The sequence below is a fragment of the Bos indicus genome, chromosome 7, assembly GCF_029378745.1.
Source record: "Bos indicus isolate NIAB-ARS_2022 breed Sahiwal x Tharparkar chromosome 7, NIAB-ARS_B.indTharparkar_mat_pri_1.0, whole genome shotgun sequence".
NCBI classification, from domain to species: domain Eukaryota; kingdom Metazoa; phylum Chordata; class Mammalia; order Artiodactyla; family Bovidae; genus Bos; species Bos indicus.
Window position 1 is genome coordinate 102,726,520 of NC_091766.1, and position 19,415 is coordinate 102,745,934.

The 19,415-nt window shown below is 39.7% G+C and overlaps 1 long non-coding RNA gene across 4 annotated transcripts in view; it reads left to right on the plus strand.

Annotated features, from left to right (window-relative positions):
• The window catches only part of LOC109562363 (uncharacterized), a 537,301-nt gene that overhangs the window by 359,091 nt on the left and 158,795 nt on the right, over positions 1-19,415 (plus strand). The window contains exon 5 of one of the 4 annotated variants that reach the window (XR_002181174.2): positions 1,481-7,642. The exons of the other annotated variants lie outside the window; for them this stretch is intronic. This is a non-coding gene — a long non-coding RNA (uncharacterized lncRNA). Of the gene's footprint in view, positions 1-1,480; positions 7,643-19,415 lie in introns of those variants that run through there. 4 annotated transcript variants of the gene reach the window in all.

Below are 19,415 nucleotides of genomic sequence, written 5' to 3' on the forward strand. Positions count from 1 at the left end.
TCCTTCCAGAAAACCAAGTGATTAATTCCAACAAGTCGTTGCTCCTGATCAGGCCAGATGAATGCTGCACATGAGAAAAAGCATCCAGAATTAATCAAGAGAAAAGGCATGATCTTCAATCATAATGCAAAACCACATGCTTCTTTGTTGACCAGGCAAAAACTGTTAAACTTGGCTGGGGAGTTCTGATTCATCTGCCAGATTCACTAGACTTTGCACCTTCCATTGTCCATTTATTTTGGTCTTTACAAAATTCCCATTTCCTGGAAGACTGTAAAAGGCACATGGGTCAGTTCTTTGCTCCAAAAGATGAAAAGTTTTGAGATCGAATTATGAAGTTGTCTGAAAAATGGCAGAAGGTAGTGGAACAAAATGGTGAATAAGTTGTTCAATCAAGCTCTTGTAAAAATGAAAAAAATTTGTCTTTTGTTTTTACGTAAAAACCAAAGTAACTTTTTGACCAACCCAATAATACTATTTGAAATATTCCAGATTGGAGGGTGGCTTTGTGAAAGTCTGAATGGAAATCTCTGCCATGTGACTTTACACTTCCGACTTAAGAAGAGTGGGTGACAATCCCTAGGAGACCAAATCTAACTCTTTGCCAGAAAGCTCATACAACGGTCTCTCCTATTAGACTTTGTTGTTGTTTAATCAGTGTCTGGCAGCATGCTTGATTTGTAGTCAGCTTTCAGTCTTGATTTACTAAAGCCATGAATGGGTGTTCAAATAAACAGCATACAGGGCTACATGACGAGGAAGTGGGTTCCCATTAATGGAGGGTTAATTTACAGTCTTGACAGGCACTGTCTGGTATACTGTGGAAGGATTCCTAGAGCTGGATAAGAAAGAAGCCTGGCATTGGGCAAAAGGCAGAGGTTTCTGCTACTGAAACCTGGTTGCCAGGTCAGAGTGGAGCTGCAGGCTGGACAGTGAGCTCTGGGTTCCTGCTCAGAGGCCTGATGGGTCCCAGGGCTTGGGGTGGAGCTGAGGCTGCAGACCCACACTAAGAGGTTCCAGCTGTCAGGGAACAGGCAGGCTTTTTACATGGCAGCTTTGATATAAAGGATTTTAGCATTTTGATGAGTTAAGATTACTCGAACACTTGGAAAAATAAAATTGCAGATCTTTTCATAAACTGTTAGTAATTACTAAAAGAAATCATTTCCAGAAATAGTATGCTCAAATCAGTGGCTCTCAAATATGACAGCATAACTTCCAACTCAGAGCATTAATTCTGATTTAGGAGTGGGATGAAATTATTTCCAAGTTAACTTTTCTCTTTTAAAAGAAATTAATCAGCCCCCTCTTGTACTTCCCCCACCAAGAGGATTATAATTACACAGTTTTGAAAAGTTTTGTATGTGTCTGATATAGAGAAAGATTTCTTTACTTACATTTATGAAAGTCAGTGGATTATTCAGTTCAAAATAAAATTTAACTAATTTTTGTTTCTATTATGGGTTTCCTTGTGGCTCAGGTGGTAAAGAATCTGCCTGCAAGCTGGGAAACGTAGGTTCGATCCCTGGGTCAGTGTTCTTGCCTGGAGAATCCCATGGACAGAGGAGGCTGGTGGGCTTCAGCCATGAGGTCGCAAAGAGTCAGACAGGACTTGGCAACTAACACTTTCACTTTTTTTATGTTAAGGTAAATAACAGTTTGGATATTTTCATTTTAATTATTTGATTGAATCATCTAGTAGGTTTTTTTTTTTTTTTTAATTTCTTCCTAGGAGGCTAAGGGTCTGTTTTATAGTTTTTAAAGCAAGAGAAAAAATTGTATATACTCTCAATATCAGTTCTCCTCCTTTGCCTATTAATAAGAACCCCAAATTTTAGCTGACTACCTTAGCTCAGCTGGTAAAGAACTTGCCTGCAATGCAGGAGACCCCGATTTGATTCCTGGGTGGGGAAGATCTGCTAGAGGAGGGATAGGCTACCCACTCCAGTGGTGTTGGGCTTCCCTGGTGGTTCAGCTGGTAAAGAATCCGCCTGCAATGTGGGAGACCTGGGTTCGATCCCTGGGTTGGGAAGATCCCATGGAGAAGGGAAAGGCTACCCACTCTAGTATTCTGGCCTGGAGAATTCCAAGGGATGTATAGTCCATGGGGCCACAAAGAGTTGGACATGACTGAGTGACTTTGACTTCCACCTTGCTAGCCAGCTCAGAACTGATTTTTCCTTTCATTGGTTATGACCTTGTAAATACATTTTGACTAATGAAAGCTGTTATGTGTAAATTTCAGGAAATATCCTCAAAGATTATAAGATTTCCATACTTATTCCCTCTAATAATTTTTCCCGGGATGTGGACATGATGACTAGCATACAGACAAGCATATTGTGAAAGGAGGCAGCTCAGTAAAGCTGGGAACCTTACCAGGAAACTACAAAACACTCCTGGTTTTCCTAAGTCTGTCACTCAGTTATGATATATGTTCTTCTTGTTTGTCATCTTTTGTTGGTGCTGTTATTGTTATTGCTATTGTTACTGTTGTACGTAGCTCAGCTTGATGCTGATGCACCAGAAAAGGTAATAGTCAAGGTCACACACACGTGCAGTCCCTCACGTTTGTGCAGTTACTGTTGTAATTAATCTGTGTCAGAGCTGCGCAGTAACCTTTAGAGTTGTGACAGTGATTAAAGTTTACCAAACACCTTTGGCAATTTGAACTGCCACAGACCGGCACGAATGACTGATGCATTTCTAGATCTTGCCTTTTTGCAGAAAAGAAAAGCTGCCCCCAAATTCCTGTCCAAACACAGTACTTTCTGGGTTGTTGACATACGTATTTGGAAGGTCAGTCATACATGGAAAAGAGAATTTACAAAAACATAATAGTAAAGTTTTGTGTTTTTTAGTTAAATAAAATACATTCCTGGCACTTTGAAGTCTACAATAATATAAAAAGATTTGTGATAAATGTTATTCTGTTTAAAAACACTACAGTTTAGGCTGTTCATTGAAACAATGTGGAGTAAGGTAGAGGGATTGAGTCCTAGCTTCATGCTTCTGCCCTGTATTCTGGTCCATGCTTACCCATGGGTTTCTCTTCAACACAGTTGACTGCAATTCGTTAACTGAAATTTTTCTGAGCACCGTTCATGGACCCTCTAGCTGTAGGCTCCTTCCTGGTTTTGGGTGCTATGGGCATTGTGTTGATATTTTGATTTGAGGTCATGTTTATTCCTTTATTCATACTATTCACAATGTGGCTGCTAAATGTACCCCTGTGCTAAGAATTCCTGCTATTGGCGTAGGTATAGCGAACAGAGTCCAAATTATGCATAAATGCTCACAGGGGAATTGGGCAAGGTCTGTGAAACTATTTCTGTTTTTTTTTTAGGCCCTGAGACTGTTTTAAGAACATCTTTAGTAGAAGCATCTAAATTACATTTCTGTTTAAGTCTTGTTTTAAACAATAGTTCATCTGAGGCAAGAGGAATGTGTAAAGATTTTTGTGACTCTGAGAAGATCTATAAAAGAAAGTAATTGAAGAAAGGCTTTACACCAAAAGTAATTTGAGCTATTGTTCTTAAAGCTTGTGTGTCAAAAATAACTTCTGGAAAGAGCTGTGTTTCTCAGAGGTTTGCAATCCACTACTGTGCAAAAACTGCTATTACAATGCACTGCCACCATGTAAACACAAGGCACGTCTGTCCTCTTAAACATTCGTCGACACGTATGGACAGAAAGAGAGAATGAGTTTTACAGTTCTAGTCCAGCTGGTTCTTAGGTGAGACTAAGGTTTGAAGAAATTGACTTTTTAAAAAAAATAACAAATAAAGAGGTCTTATGTCATACATCACAACACTCAAGCATATAGGTACAGATGCATTTGTTACTCACTCATTGGATGGAGGGGCCTGGAAGGCTACCGTCCATGGGGTCGCTAAGAGTCGGACATGACTGAGCGACTTCACTTTGACTTTTCACTTTCATGCATTGGAGAAGGAAATGGCAACCCACTCCAGTGTTCTTGCCTGGAGAATCCCAGGGACGGGGGAGCCTGGTGGGCTGCCGTCTATGGGGTCGCACAGAGTCAGACACAACTGCCGCGATGCAGCAGCAGCACCAGCAGCATTGTTACTCTTTTAACCTGTCAAGTATAACATGCCTACATAAATATGCATATGTTTATGTACATGTAAGTGTACAGCTTGATAGATTTTCATTATCAGAAAATACCAAGGGAACAGGGACTTGCATTAAGTAAAAGAAAATTTTTGACCTTCCAAATGCCTACTCTTGTTCCCTTCCAGTTACAAGCTCACCACAAGGGTGCCAGTATCCTGACTTCTAAGAGTAGAGATCAGTTTTGCCTTTCTTAGTGTTTTTATGTGTTTGTTTTTTCGTTTTTAAAAAGTAAGGAATAAAACATTTTCAGTGAAGGAAAAGAAATACAGAAATTTTAAGAATTCAACTGAATACATGTATACACATGTCTATACTTGTGTAACCATCATTCAGATCAAGACAGAGATTTCTATCATGCCAGAAGGTTTCCTCCTATGCAGTCAGTAGTCAACCCCTCCCCAAAGGGAACCACCACTCTTAACTCTGTTTCTTCAGTGAGGCTTTTTTGGTTTTAACTGCTAGTCTGGTTGCTCAACCAGTCCATTCTGAAGGAGATCAGCCCTGGGATTTCTTTGGAAGGAATGATGCTAAAGCTGAAAGTCCAGTACTTTGGCCACCTCATGGGAAGAGTCGACTCATTTTAAAAGACCCTGATGCTGGGAGGGATTGATGGCAGGAGGAGAAGGGGACGACAGAGGATGATATGGCTGGATGGCATCACCGACTCCATGGACATGAGTTTGAGTGAACTCCGGGAGTTGGTGATGGACAGGGAGGCCTGGCATGCTGTGGTTCATGGGGTCGCAAAGAGTCGGACATGACTGAGCGACTGAACTGAACTGAACTGAACTGGTTGCTCAAAGTGAGCAACCTAGTCTGCGCTTCCAAGGAATTTATTGTAGAAAATCTAGATCTATAAGCAGGAAATATTAATACTGTGTGCTACAGGCTGTGATTAAGAAGGGAGCACTCTGGAAACTCCCAGGAAGGGCAGCTAAATCCAGCACAAACGTTGGGTAAGGCATCCCAGTGAGAGGGACACTAACTAAGAGTTAAAAGATGGGGAAACATCAGCCAGGTAGAAGAATTACGAAGGAACCACAACGGCAACCACTTCTACTGGCCTGGAGTTTAGAAGGACTGGATCTTAAAATATTTGGTGAGGAGTAACAGAACATGGCTTAGAAAGACAGAGACCAGGCTATGTGAGAAATTTGTCCTTTGTCCTGAGCTTATGGCAGATATGATATGATCAAATTGGAACTTCTGAAAGTGCACTGACTGTGGTTTAGAGATTTGGATTGAGGAGAGGATTCCCCCTAGGCAGTCCAGTTTTGAGCTGAGGACAGGAGATTGTTTCAGTATTCTGAAACAGGAGAACCAGAAATAGGAGTAATGAGAACCACAGTGAACGGTGTAGCCACATTAACTAAACCAAGGGTAACTGACAACCTGTGGATTTTCAGCACAGCAATGGGAGGTAGATGTTACCAGCTCCATGCTATTAATGGTAAAACTGAGCCATGGGACTGAGCAACGTACCTAAAATCACACTGTAAATGATGGAGCCAAAAGTCAGATTCAGAAAGTCTCTCTCTGGGATGTGCCTCCCTGTACTGGGAGTTCAGTTCAGTTCAGTTCAGTACTGGGAGTAGACCTCTTCAATTAACACCATAGAGTCATTACTAGTATTGCAAGCTTACACGGTTTTTTCCCCATGGGAAGAAACCTATCGATTTTCCTTTTCTTTGGTTCTCAATCTCTACTCCTACATATATGAAATTTTCTCTACTGGGATCTAAGGTGTTATAATAATAAACCTCTGGCAACTTTCTGGTTGATCTGCTGATGTCGTACATGATAACCTAAGGATATCATTACAGGTTTCCCCTACCAAAAAAAAACCAAACCCCACACAAAATGAAATAAAACAAACCCCATTTTTATTCTGTGCTCTAATTGCCATCTGAATTCAGTGCACACTTCTTAACATAGAACTCAAAACCCTCTGAAATCCCGAGACAGTCTGTGGTTACACTCATTCTTCTTACTCCAAAATCCCCACATATCGTGCGTCAAACTCCACTTCAAACTCTTGCTTTTCCTTGGGCTGCCCTGCTCTCTCATCCTTGTTTTTATTCCTGTCTTGAATGCTTTCTGTCTCTGGGTTGAAATCCAAGATACTGTTAAGGGCTCAGCTCTGGAAAACCTTTCCCACCCCTCACCCCTGTCCCACAGCCTCCATTGAGTCTCTTTCCTCTGAGAAATCATAGTACTTTCAGAGTATTGCAATTTTTTTTAATACCTTTATAGCACTCAGTGAGAATTCTACTTGGTGCACTTTCAAGGAAATTAGGAAGGACTCCTTGTCTGCTAAAGTGATCTCACCATCTGGCTCCTATTGCCTGAAGTTTTACAATTAAAACCAGAAGTGAATTCACCAGGAAGCTAACAGTGCTTCAGCTTTGGTACCCTCTACCTGAACAGGCCTCCGTGAGTTTTAGGAGATGTAGAATGTTCTAGGTAGAGATCAGAGGTGGACTGCTGTCAGGAAGCATGTTTATATAATTATATTTGTAAAATTTTCTAAAGAGATCTAAAAATATAGACAGACACGAATCTCCATGGCTTCAGTGTTTCATTGGCATTGACTTTCTCATTCCAAAGCAATGATCACTCCGTGTTGATAATTCCATATTCTTTTTCTTAGTGAGCCACACAAATCATACAGACCTCAAGCCTCAACAAAATCTGGATCCACGTCACATCATTCCACTGACTTAAGTTGTTCAGAGTATTGCCTTGCCTGGTTTCCTCTTCCAGCTTATTTCGTTTTTACTGCTGGGGATATTTAGCCATCTCTAAGAAAAACATTAGGCCTGGTTAGAAATTAGTCCTGTTCCCAGTCAAGAGACTAAAAGCAGTAGTTCATTCTGTCTGCAAAAGCCAGTGATGTATGATCCTTTTCTGGTCTTGTCTGGTTCCAGGAATTGTGTACCTTTTCCTGTTTCTTGGGCTTCCCAGGTAGCTGAGCAGTAAAGATTCTGCCTGCCAATGTAGGAGATGTGGGTGTTATTCCAGCGTCGAGAAACTCCCCTGGAGAAGGAAATGGCAACCCACTCCAGTATTTTTGCCTGGGAAATCCCATGGACAGAGAAGCCTGGAGGGCTACAGTCCATAGCCTCACAAAGAGTCAGAGATGACTGAGCCACTGAACGTGCATGCCCCTGTTGCTTACCATGGCTTGGCCTATTCTAATAACTTAAGTCCCTTTCTGGTTTCCCTATGTCTGAGACCCTGCCTTAAACATCTGTCAGGGAATATAGTCTCACAGCTGGGGAAAAGGACACTCCTCTTGGGGAAGCTTTGACTCAAGCCTGTAGGAAGACTAGACGCTGGATTGGTTAAACATACACATAGTAACGTGAAACCACAACATCCATGGCAACAAAGAAGGCAGTGTTGCAAGAATAGGGAATAGCGTGGGCGAAACCAGCAAGGAGGAAATGAAAGTCAGTAAGGGAGCTGAATTGCTAAGGGTGGGTATTTGTGAAGGGTACAAGATGATCTGTTAGAAAGATACGAAGACAGTGGGAGGGCCTTGATATCTGAAATTGAGATTTACTGTTTATCATGGCTTGTGCTGATAATAGAGAATGTTTCTGTTTTTTTCCCCCAAGTTGACCCTTCAATTCTGTTTTGAGATATTCTGAAGCATAATAAAAAGATTGGCATCTATTTGCAAATCTATTTGTGGGTAACAGAAGTACTGTACATAGGATTCAAAGTATATTGATTGTATCAGTATATGTATAAAATTATCAGTACATTCTTTTGGCTAAGATTGTGAATGATTTTATTACATCCTTTTTTCCTCTCCCTTAGCAAAATTTTTTTTTTTTTTTTTTTTTGCACCAGGCACTTAGTACTTTTGTATTTAGGGGAAAGCAAAAGTATTGCTGTTAAAATATGTTTGGAGAAAAACACATAAATTAAACATTCAAAAATGAGGTCAAAGGATATATGCCAGTTTATTTACAGTGATTAGATGATTGCAATATGTGGTTTTAAAAACATCAATTTATTATTATTATTTCTTTTATTATTTTGTGTCAGTGAACTGATAAAAGTTTTCATAACTGACACTATTTTTGAGTTAGGAAAAATAAATATATTATAGAAGGAAAATATGGGAAGGAATATTCTGAAATATTAAGGATGCTTATCTTTAGGTGGTAACATATTAGACGATTTCTTTCTTTTGACATTTTATTTTGAACAATTCTATAATAGAAGCCGTTAGCAATTAAATTTTGTCTAAAATAAGTTAAATATAGTTTTATGTGTCACTGTTTCTAGAACTAGTTTCAGAAAGCTGTATTACATTGTTATTTACCATATCCCATATCTTCTAAATAAAAACTAACATATTTCCTCTTATAAATATCTTGTTGGCAATAAATATTCTGAATATCTCAGAAAATTGTTTTAAATGTTGGATGAATTCATTTTTTCATGCAGTAAACATCAAGTTAAGAATTAAATATTTACTTCTGTAACAGTATTTCAAACTTCTTTCTTTTTAATGCTGGCAATGTCATAATAGATGAAAATATTTTCAAGACTGTTTTTATCAGAAGTCACTCTAACACAAGTGATTAGATAGAAAAGCATAGTCTGTAGTTGCTAAATGATAGTTTTAGTTTCTTCAAAATAGTTTTTGATCTGGGTTGGCTGCTCTTGCAGAAATTTGTTTAAGACTTTAAGACTTGTATTAGAAGGCAGATATGACTTAGTTTTGCTTTAAATTCTTCTTAATATAGTACACAAAGAGAGGACAACTACTCAAAGAACCAGAAAGTATACATCTTAATCCTAAAAGTACTATCACTTCAAAGTGAATTACAGCACTATTTGGAAAAAGGCTTGCATTGTTATTTAAGTTCATCCATTCATTTCAACAGGATTAAAATAGATGATGCACTTACCTCACATGGCATTGAAATTCGTGGTGATGAAAGGAAAGGGTGAACTTCAGAGATGCAGTGTGCAAGATTTAAGATTTGATGGAGGGATTTACTTCTCAAATTGTCATTGCCATTGATTGGATTTACTAATCAATGAGCAAGAATTGACTAAAATGAGAAGCTGTGCCTAAAACTGGTAAATCTATATTTCATATTTTACTTCTGCTTTTTGAAAGACAGAACAATTTGATCAGTGGCTGAGGTAACATTATATGTGAACTGGCTAAACTTATACTCTGGATCCTTACTTATAGCTAGCTATTCCAAAAGATCATCTAAATTTTCCTTCAACTCTAATTATTAATTTGGAAATGTTTTGCTAATAATAATATATTAGAATTCTAGATTTAATCATATTTTGAGTCTTGTGGCCTGACACATTCATCTTTGTAATTTCACATTTTTAGCCTTTTCGTCACATCTGCTTTTTTAATTTTTATCATTAAGCATTTTTTTTCAATTGTTAGGATGATTGTCTAGGTAACCAATCTTGCTCAGTGAAATTCTATATAATATAAAAATGCCTGATCAGTTAGATGAAATTAATCAAAACCACAGTATGGATCGTACAGGTGACAGTGGTTTTGCGCTTTCCCGATAATTATTTTAGGCTAATTCATTTCCTTTTAGAAAACACCTATATAACTACTTACTGTAATTATTTTGAGATTGTGTTGAGCACAACTTATGGAAATCAGGATACCAAAAGCATTCTTTAAAAACATTATATTTTTAAAAATAGAGTTTGTGTAAGCAATGATGAAAAGGTTTTGGAAATGATGATGTTTGCACAGTGTTGTGAGCATAATTAACGCCACGGATTTAGACACTGAAATAGCTAAAATGATGGTATCTTATGCTCTCTATATTTTTTACAGTAAAAAGTTTAAGAGATACAGAAGAAAAATTAATTGTATGTTTTATAATCAAAAAGTAACATTAGGTTTAGGGCAGTGCAGATGATTGAGGTTTTTCATTGGAAATTTTAGAAAAGAAACAATTTGTCAGGGGCTCGCGTAAGGAATGTTGTACTGCATTCAACATGGTTAAGTATCAACTTGATTTTCAGAGCCTGCTGAGTGAAATCTGGCACTTTGAACTGATGATGTTTGGAAATTTTCTGTGTGATTTAGTCAGCAAGGGGTTTGAGAGTGTCCCTCTCCAATGTGAAGTGGAAGTTGAGGTGGCTGGCAACTTGATCCTTTTATGGCTGTTGGCTACTGCCTCATCCCCCACCCCAGCCTCAGCAGCGCCCTCCAGCACTCAACACCACTCCAGCACCTCCCTCCAGCCCCCAGCACCTCCCCAGCACCTCCCTCCAGCCCCCAACACCCCCCAGCACCTCCTTCCATCCCCCAACAACTCCCAGCACCTCACTCCATCCCCCAACACCCCCCAGCACCTCCCTCCAGCCCCCACCACCCCCCAGCACCTCCTTCCATCCCCCAACAACTCCCAGCACCTCCCTCCAGCCCCCAACACCACCCCAGCAACTGCCTCCAGTCCCCAGCACCCCCCAGCACCTCACTCCATCCCCAAACAGCCCCCAGCACCTCCCTCCAGCCCCAACACCCCTCAGCACCGGCTCCAGTCCCCAGCACCTCCCTCCAGCCCCCAGCAGCCCCCCAGCACCCCCCAGCACCTCCATCTCTCCACAGCTGAGCGCTGCTTGGAGGCATGTGGGGAACCCAGGAGTGCGACCTTCACATCTTCTTACAATTCTGTCTCTCTGTTTGGACTTGTCATCCCAATCCTTAAAAACATCCCTGAGAAATGGAAAGGGAAAGGCTTGAGAAGGGTGAGAGAAGTGGGATATTTCAAAGTTGTGCCAAAAACAGCAAAGTCGGAAAAGCCTCGGCAAAACAGAAGAGCTGGCTACTTTAACACCTTTCTCATTCCTGGGAGCCCCGGTTAACGGCAAGTGCTACTGTCCCCAAAGGTTCTGTTTTTGCAGGTGGAAAAGCAGTTGGACCAGCACCTTCTCTCCAACCCAAACATTCTTTTCCAGCCCTCCAGGAGCAGCCTGCTCCAGTGAGCTCAGCGTTCAGCTGTCAAATCCCAGAAGGCCCATTAGCCCGTAACCAAATGACAGGTTGTAAAGTTCCTTGGAGTGAAGAATTAGGCTAAGCCGTTAACCTTCCCCATGCAAAGGACAACAAAGAAATTCTAGTAAGAGGTAAAAAGACAGACACTCAATTTACTGTTTCACTCTTAAATCCTCATCCATTGCTCATGGAAAAAACATGGGCTTTTCACAAGCATTTTCCTTGGGCAGTTGGCATGGGAGGCTCCCTGCAGCAGCCGCCTCTTTGCTTCTCTGCCGTTTATTTTCCCATTCCCACTTGCTGCCTACTCCACTCAAGCACTTTGTATGAAGTGATGCCACTTCAGCTGAAGTGCTAAAATCTGCCCGCCCTAAATGGGATATGGAAATGTGGGAATATTAGCCCTTAAACAGTAGGCTAAAAATTCTTTCATCCATCTATCCCTAAGGCGAACTGGGTTTTCAAGCCAAAATCACAGGTTGCCTTTTGCTTTGTAAATCAACAGTTGGATGTGTAATTGGGATTTATTTTTTTTCTTTTAATGTCAAAATGACTCTTGGGTGTTGATTTGGCAAGTGGAAGTAACATAGAAAGGCTGTATAAGTAGTTTTAGAATGGCAGTTAAAATCTCATAATCTAACTTTAACAATTGATTTTGCTCCAAATTTCCATATTGGTATTATTCAGCTTTTGGCTGGGGTTCTAGAAATGAAACTTTTCCCAGTGAAACTCAGACTAAGTCTAATATTGGACTTATCGTGTTCATAGTTTGGGTAGGTTGATTTTATACATCTAATTTACAGACTAGTTTATAGTAACATGAGATGAAAGGACCATTTCTTTTATTCCCTTGGTAAGGTAGACGTTTTTTTCCAATACGTTTTGCAATTTACTTTTGAAATTTATGGAGGTTAAGAAAAGTACCATTCCATTATCTAATAGGTCTTGCTAATAGGCAGTTTTCTTAAATACTCAGCTTAAATTTTCCATTGCTCATCAGACTTCATATCTTCATAATTTTCCAATCTTATGGATTTTATAACTTAATGCTTGCACATAGTTAAGAGTGATTCTCCAGATTATGATTTTTAAAAATGTACATCAGGTGATTTGCTCCCTAGAAATTCTGTAAACTACTGATTGATTGAATGTGTGAAACACATTTAGCCCTATTTCTAAAAGTAAAAACTTTGTTGACAAAGTATCATTGAGGATAGCAGGAAATGGGCTCATCTGTCTAGCTAAAAGATTGATTTTGCTTAGCTTGCTGCTATCAAAGTATTTTTAAGAAGGAATAAGTTGTGAGTTGATCATGCTTGTGGGTGACTTTCTGAGGTTGTGTCAAGAATGGTATATATGGGGGGACACAGCAGAGCTAGAGAGTAGGACTGTTTTTCAATCGCTAGTAAACTATGGGGTCTTCAGTCATTGGTTTACCAGTAAAAGGCTGTATCTTTCATCATCAGATCGCTGTAACATTTGGATATTTTAGTATATTCACATTTCAAATCTTATACTAGATATTGAAAGGCTGTCCCTAACACTTGTCAGTTTTAGTAGAGTAGCTCAGTCGTGTCTGACTCTTTGAGACCTCGTGGACTGTAGCACGCCAGGCTTCCCTGTCCATCACCAACTCCTGGAGCTTACTCAAACTCATGTCCACTGAGTCGGTGATGGCATCCAACCATCTCATCCTCTGTCATCCCCTTCTCCTCCTGTATTCAGTCTTTCTCAGCATCAGGGTCTTTTCCAATGAATCACTTCTTTGCATCAGGTGGCCAGAGTATTGGAGTTTCAGTTTCAGCATCAGTCCTTCCAATGAATATTCAGGACTGATTTCCTTTAGGATGGACAGGTATGATCTCCTTGCTGTCCAAGGGGGCTCTGAAGAGTCTTCTCCAACACCACAGTTCAAAAGCATCAATTCTTTGGTGCTCAGCTTTCCTTATAGTCCAACTCTCACATCCATACATGACTACTGGAAAAACTACAGCTTTGACTAGACAGACCTTTGTTGGCAAAGTAATATCTCTGCTTTTTAATATGCTCTCTAGGTTGCTCACAGCTTTTCTTCCAAGGATCAAGGGTCTTTTAATTTCATGGCTTCAATCACCATCTTCAGTGATTTTGGAAGCCCCCAAAATAAAGTCTCTCACTGTTTCCATTGTTTCCCCGTCTATTTGCCATGAAGTGATGGGACCAGATGCCATGGTCTTAGTTTTCTGAATGTTGAGTTTTAAGCAAACTTTTTCACTCTCTTCTTTCACTTTCATCAAGAGGCTGTTTAGTTCTTCTTAGCTTTATGCCAATAAGGGTGGTTTCATCTGCATATCTGAGGTTATTGATATTTCTCCTGGCAATCTTGATTCCAGCTTGTGCTTCATCCAGCCCAGTATTTCTCATGATGTACTCTGCATATAAGTTAAATAAGCAGGCTGACAATATACAGCCTTGACATACTCCTTTCTCAATTAAAAACCAGTCTGCTGTTTTATGTCCCGTTCTAACTGTTGTTTCTTGACCTGTGTACAGGTTTATCAGGAGGCAGGTCAGGTGGTCTGGTATTCTCATATCTTTAAGAATTTTCCACAGTTTGATGTGATCCACACAGTCAAAGGCTTTAGCATAGTCAATAAATCAGAAGTACATGTTTCCCTGGAGCTCTCTTGCTTTTTCAATGATCCAACAGATGTTGGCAATTGGATCTCTGGTTCCTCCGCCTTTTCTAAATCCACCTTGAACATCTGGAAGTTCACAGTTCATGTTCCATTGAAGCCTGTCTTGGAGAACTTTGAGCATTACTTTACTAGCGTGTGAGATGAGTGCAACTGTGCAGCAGTTTCAGCATTCTTTGGCATTGCCTGTCTTCAGGATTGGAATTTAAACTGACCTTTTCCAGTCCTGTGGCCACTGCTGAGTTTTCCAAATTTGCTGGCATATTGAGTGTAGAACTTTCACAGCATCATCTTTTAGGATTTGAAATAGTTCAACTGGAATTCTATCACCTCCACTAGCTTTGTGTGTAGTGATGCTTCCTAAGGCCCATTTGACTTCACATTCCAGGAGGTCGCCATTAACCTCACCATAGAGCCACCAGAACTTACACAGGACTGGGGAAACAGACTCTTTGAGGGCACAAACAAAATATTGTGCACACCAGGACCCAGGAGAAAGGAATGTGATCCCACAAGAGACTGACCCAGACTTGCCCGTGAGTGTCCAGGAGTCTCCAGCAGAGGCGTGGGTCAGTGGTGGCCTGCTACAGAGTTGGGGGCACTGAGTGCAGCAGTACATGCTTGGGACCTTTGGGAGGAGGTCACCATTATCTTCATTACCTCCACAATAGTTTTTCCTCAGGTCAAACAACAGAGAGGGAACACAGCCTGACCACCAACAAAAAATTGGATTAAAGATTTAGTGAGCATGGCCCTGCTCATCAGAACAAGACTCAATTTCCTACTCAGTCAGTCTCTCCATCAGGAAGCTTCCATAAGCCTCTTATCCTTCTCCATCAGAGGGCAGACAGAATGAAAACCACAATCACAGAAAACTAACCAAACTGATCACAGGGACCACAGCCTTGTCTAACTCAATGAAACTTTGAGCCATGCTGTGTAAGGCCACCCAAGAAGGATGCGTCATGGTGGAGAGTTCTGACAAAACATGGTTCACTGGAGAAAGGAATGGAAAACCATTTCAGTATTCTTGCTTTATGAACCCTGTGAAGAGCATGAAAAGGCAAAAAGTTAGGACTTAAAGATGAACTCCCCAGGTTAGTAGGTGCCCAATATGCTACTGAAGATCAGTGGAGAAATAACTCCAGAAAGAATGAAGAGATGGAGCCAAAGCAAAAACAACACCCAGTTGTGGATGTAAGTAGAGATTGAAGTAGATTCCGATGGTGTAAATAGAAATATTGCATAGGAGCTTGGAATATTAGGTCCATGAATCAAAGCAAATTGGAAGTGGCCAAAGAAGGAGATGGCAAGAGTGAACATTAACATTTTAGGAATCAGTGAACTAAAATGGAATGTAATTTAACTCAGATGACCATTATATCTACTACTGTGGGCAAGAATCCCTTAGAAGAAATGGAGTAGTCATTATAGTCAACAAAGGAGTCCAAAATGCAGTACTTGAATGCAGTCTCAAAAATGACAGAATGATCTGTTTGTTTCCAAGGCAAACCATTCAATATCACAGTAATCCAAGTCTATGCCCCAACCAGTAATGCTATAGAAGCTGAAGTTGAACTGTTCTATGAAGACTTACATGACCTTCTAGAACTAACACCTAAAAAAGATGTCCTTTTCATTATAGGGGACTGGAATGGGAAAGTAGAAAGTCAAGAAATACCTGGAGCAACAGGCAAATTTGGCCTTGGAGTACAGAATGAAGCAGGGCAAAGGCTAATAGAGTTTTGCCAAGAGAACACATTGGTCATAGCAAATACCCTCTTCCAACAACACAAGAGAAGACTCTACACATGGACATCACCAGAAGGCCAACACTGAAAGCAGATTGATTATAGTCTTTGCAGCCAAAGATGGAGGAGCTGTATACAGTCAGCAAAAACAAGACTGGGAGCTGACTGTGGCTGAGATCATGAACTCCTTATTGCCAAATTCACACTTAAACTGAAGAAAGTAGGGAAAACCACTAGGCCATTCAGGTGTGACCTAAATAAAATCCCTTGCAACTGTACAGTGGAAGTGACAAATAGATTAAAGGGATTAGATCTGATAGAGTACCTGAAGAACTATGAATGATCAAGACCATCCCCAAGAAAAAGAAATGCATAAAGGTTGTCTGAGGATGCCTAACAAATAGCTGAGAAAATAAAAGATGGAAAAGACAAAGGAGAAAAGGAAAGATATATCCATTTGAAAGCAGAATTCCAAAGAATAACAAGGATGAATAAGAAAGCCTTCCTCAGTGATCAATGCAAAGAAATAGAGAAAAACAATAGAATGGGAAAGACTAGAGTTCTCTTCAAGAAAACCAGAGATACCAAGGGAATATTTCATGCAAAGATGGGCATGATAAAGGACTGAAATAGTTTGGACCTAACAGAAGCAGAAGATATTAAAAAGAGTTGGCAAGAGTACATAGAAGAAGTATACAAAAAAGATCTTCACAACCCAGATAATCACGATGGTGTGAACACTCAGAACCAAACGTCCTTGTCAATTTAGGTGCTTTGTTGTTCAGTCGATCAGTCATGTACAACTCTTTGTGACCCCATGGACTGCAGCATGCCAGGCTTCCCTGTACTTCATCATCTCCTGGAGCTTGCTCAAACTCATGTCCATTGAGTTGGTGATGCCATCCAACCATCTCATCCTCTTTTGTCCCCTTCTCCTCCTGCCTTCAGTCTTTCACAACATCAGAATCTTCTCTAATGAATCGGCACTTAATATTAGGTGACCAAAGTTTTGGAGCTTCAACTTCAGCATCAGTCTTTTCAATGAATATTCAGCACTAATTTCCATTAGGATGTACTGGTTGGATCCCCTTGCAGTTCAAGGGACTCTCAAGAGTCTTCTCCAACACCACAGTTCAAAAGCCTCAATTCTTTGGCGCTCAGCTTTCTTTATAGTCCAACTCTCACATCCATACTTGACTACTGGAAAAACCATAGCTTTGACTATATGGACCATTATCAGCAAAGTAGTGTCTCTGCTTTTTAATAGGTTGTGTTTGTAAGAACTTTCCTTCCAAGGAGTAAGCGTCTTTTAATTTCATGGCTGCAGTAACCATCTGCAGTGATTTTGGAGCCCAAGAAAATATGAAGTCTTGTCATTGTTTCCATTTCCCCCCCGTCTATTTGCCATGAAGTGATGAGACTGGATGCAATGATATTAGTTTTTGATCTTGAGTTTTAAGCCAACTTTTTCACTCTCCTCTTTCACTTTCATCAAGAGGCTCCTTAGTTTGTCTTCACTTTCTGCCATAAGGATGGTGTTATCTGCATATCTGAGGTTATTGATATTTCTCCCATATAGTCTCCCAATAAGTCTTGATTCCAGCTTATGCTTAATCAAGCCCAGCGTTTCTCATAATATACTCTGCATATAAGTTAAATAAGCACAGTGACAATATACAGCCTTGACATACTTCTTTCCCAATTTGGAATCATTCCGTTGTTCCATGAGAGTTCTAAGTGTTGCTTCCTGACCTGCATACACGTTTTTCAGGAGGCAGGTCAGGTGGTCTGATATTCCCATCTCTTGAAGAATTTTCCACAGTTTGTTGTAATCCACACAGTCAAAGGCTTTCATGTAGTCAATGAAACAGAAGTAGATATTTTTCTGAAATTCTTTTTCTGTTTCTATGATACAAGAGATGTTGGCAATTTGATCTTTGGCTCCTCTGCCTTTTCTAAATCCAGATTGAACATCTGGAAGTTCTCGGTTCATGTATTGTTGAATCCTAAATTGGAGAATTGTGAGCATTTCTTTGCTAGCATGTGAAATGAATGCAATTTTGTGGTAGTTTGAACATTCTTTGGCATTGCCTTTCTTTGGGATTGGAATGAAAACTGACTTTTTATGGTCCTGTTGCCACTGCTGAGTTTTCTAAATTTGCTGGCATATTGAGTGCAGCCATTTAACAGCATTCTCTTTAAGATCTGAAATAGCTCACCTGGTATTCTATCACCTCCACTAGCATTGTTTGCTAAGACCCACTAGACTTTCCACTGTAAGATGTCAGGCTCTAGGTGAGTGATCACATCATCATGGTTATCTGGGTAATTAAGGTATTTTTTTAGATATAGTTCTTCTGTGTATTCTTGCCACCCCTTTTAATATCTCCTGTTTCTGTTAGGTCCACGCCATTTCTCTCCTTTATTGTGTCCATCTTTGCATAATATGTTCCCTTGGTATCTCTAATTTCCTGAAGAGCTCTCTAGTCTTTCCCATTCTATTGTTTTCTTCTATTTTTTTTTTTGCGTTTTTCACGTAGGGATGCTTTCTTTTCTCTGCTGCTATTCTTTTTAACTCTACATTCAGACGGATATTACTTACTTTCCTCCTTTGCCTTTTGCTTCTCTTCTTTTCTCAGCCATTTGTAAGGCTTCTTCAGCAACCATTTTGCCTTTTTCCATTTCTTTTTCTTGGGGATGGTTTTGATCACCACTTCCTGTACAATCTTACAAACCTCCATCCCTAGTTCTTCAAGTACTCTGTCTACCAGATCTAATACCTTAAATCTGTCACTTCCACTCTATAATCCTAAGGGATTTGATTTAAGTCTGAATTTGGCAATAATCAGTTCATGATCTGAGCCACAGTCCTTTCCTGGTCTTGTTTTTGCTGACTGTATAGAGCTTCTCCATCTTCGGCTGCAGAGAATAAGCAATCTGAATTCGGTATTGACCATCTGATGATGACCATGTGTAGAGTTGTCTCTTGTGTTGTTGGAAGAGGGTGTTTAGGTGCTACATGGACTAAAGTTTTTACGAATATTATCTACATGTTTCTCTTTAATTAAGTTCAGTATTTGGTAATAATAGTTATTTTTTTTTTTATTTTTAAACCTTACATAATTGTATTAGTTTTGCCAAATATCAAAATGAATCCACCACAGGTATAATAGTTATTTTTATATTTAATACTTCCTGAGTATTGATATAAAAAATTATTTGAAGAGCTTAATCAGAACTAATTTACCTAATCTTCACCGAAATCTTGTCAGGTATGTTTACTATTTCCATGTCACAAGTGGAGGAAGTGAAGCACTGATTAATTTGATTTGCCCAAGCTTTCACCACTACAGTGAGACAAAGTCAGGATTAATTTCCATGTATTCAGTCTCCAGAGTCCATCATTTTAACCACAATTCTACTGCTGTCAAAATGTAAATATTTATACTATTAAAGAATCCTTCACAATAGCACTTATGGAGTATTCTTGCCAAAAATATTAAACATGTGTTTGATTAATCCTCTCAATCCAGTTTCCAATTTATAGGAAATAAAGAGTCTAGAGAAAATATTAAGGAGACACAGGCATCCTGTCAGCAAAATCCAGGCTGTGGGAAACTGGAAAGTAGAAGAAATCCAGTTTTGTTTAGTATTTATGCTGCCATAATGAGCACAAGAAATCTAGTTGTTTTTTTTTTTTTAACAAATGAATTGCAAGGAAGAGAGGGAGAATGTGCATGTGAGAGGAGGGGAAGCCTATAGATTTGGGAACATTAAAATACACATCCTTGTGTTCACTGCAGCGTTGTTCACAATAGCCAAGAGGTGGAAACTGTCTAA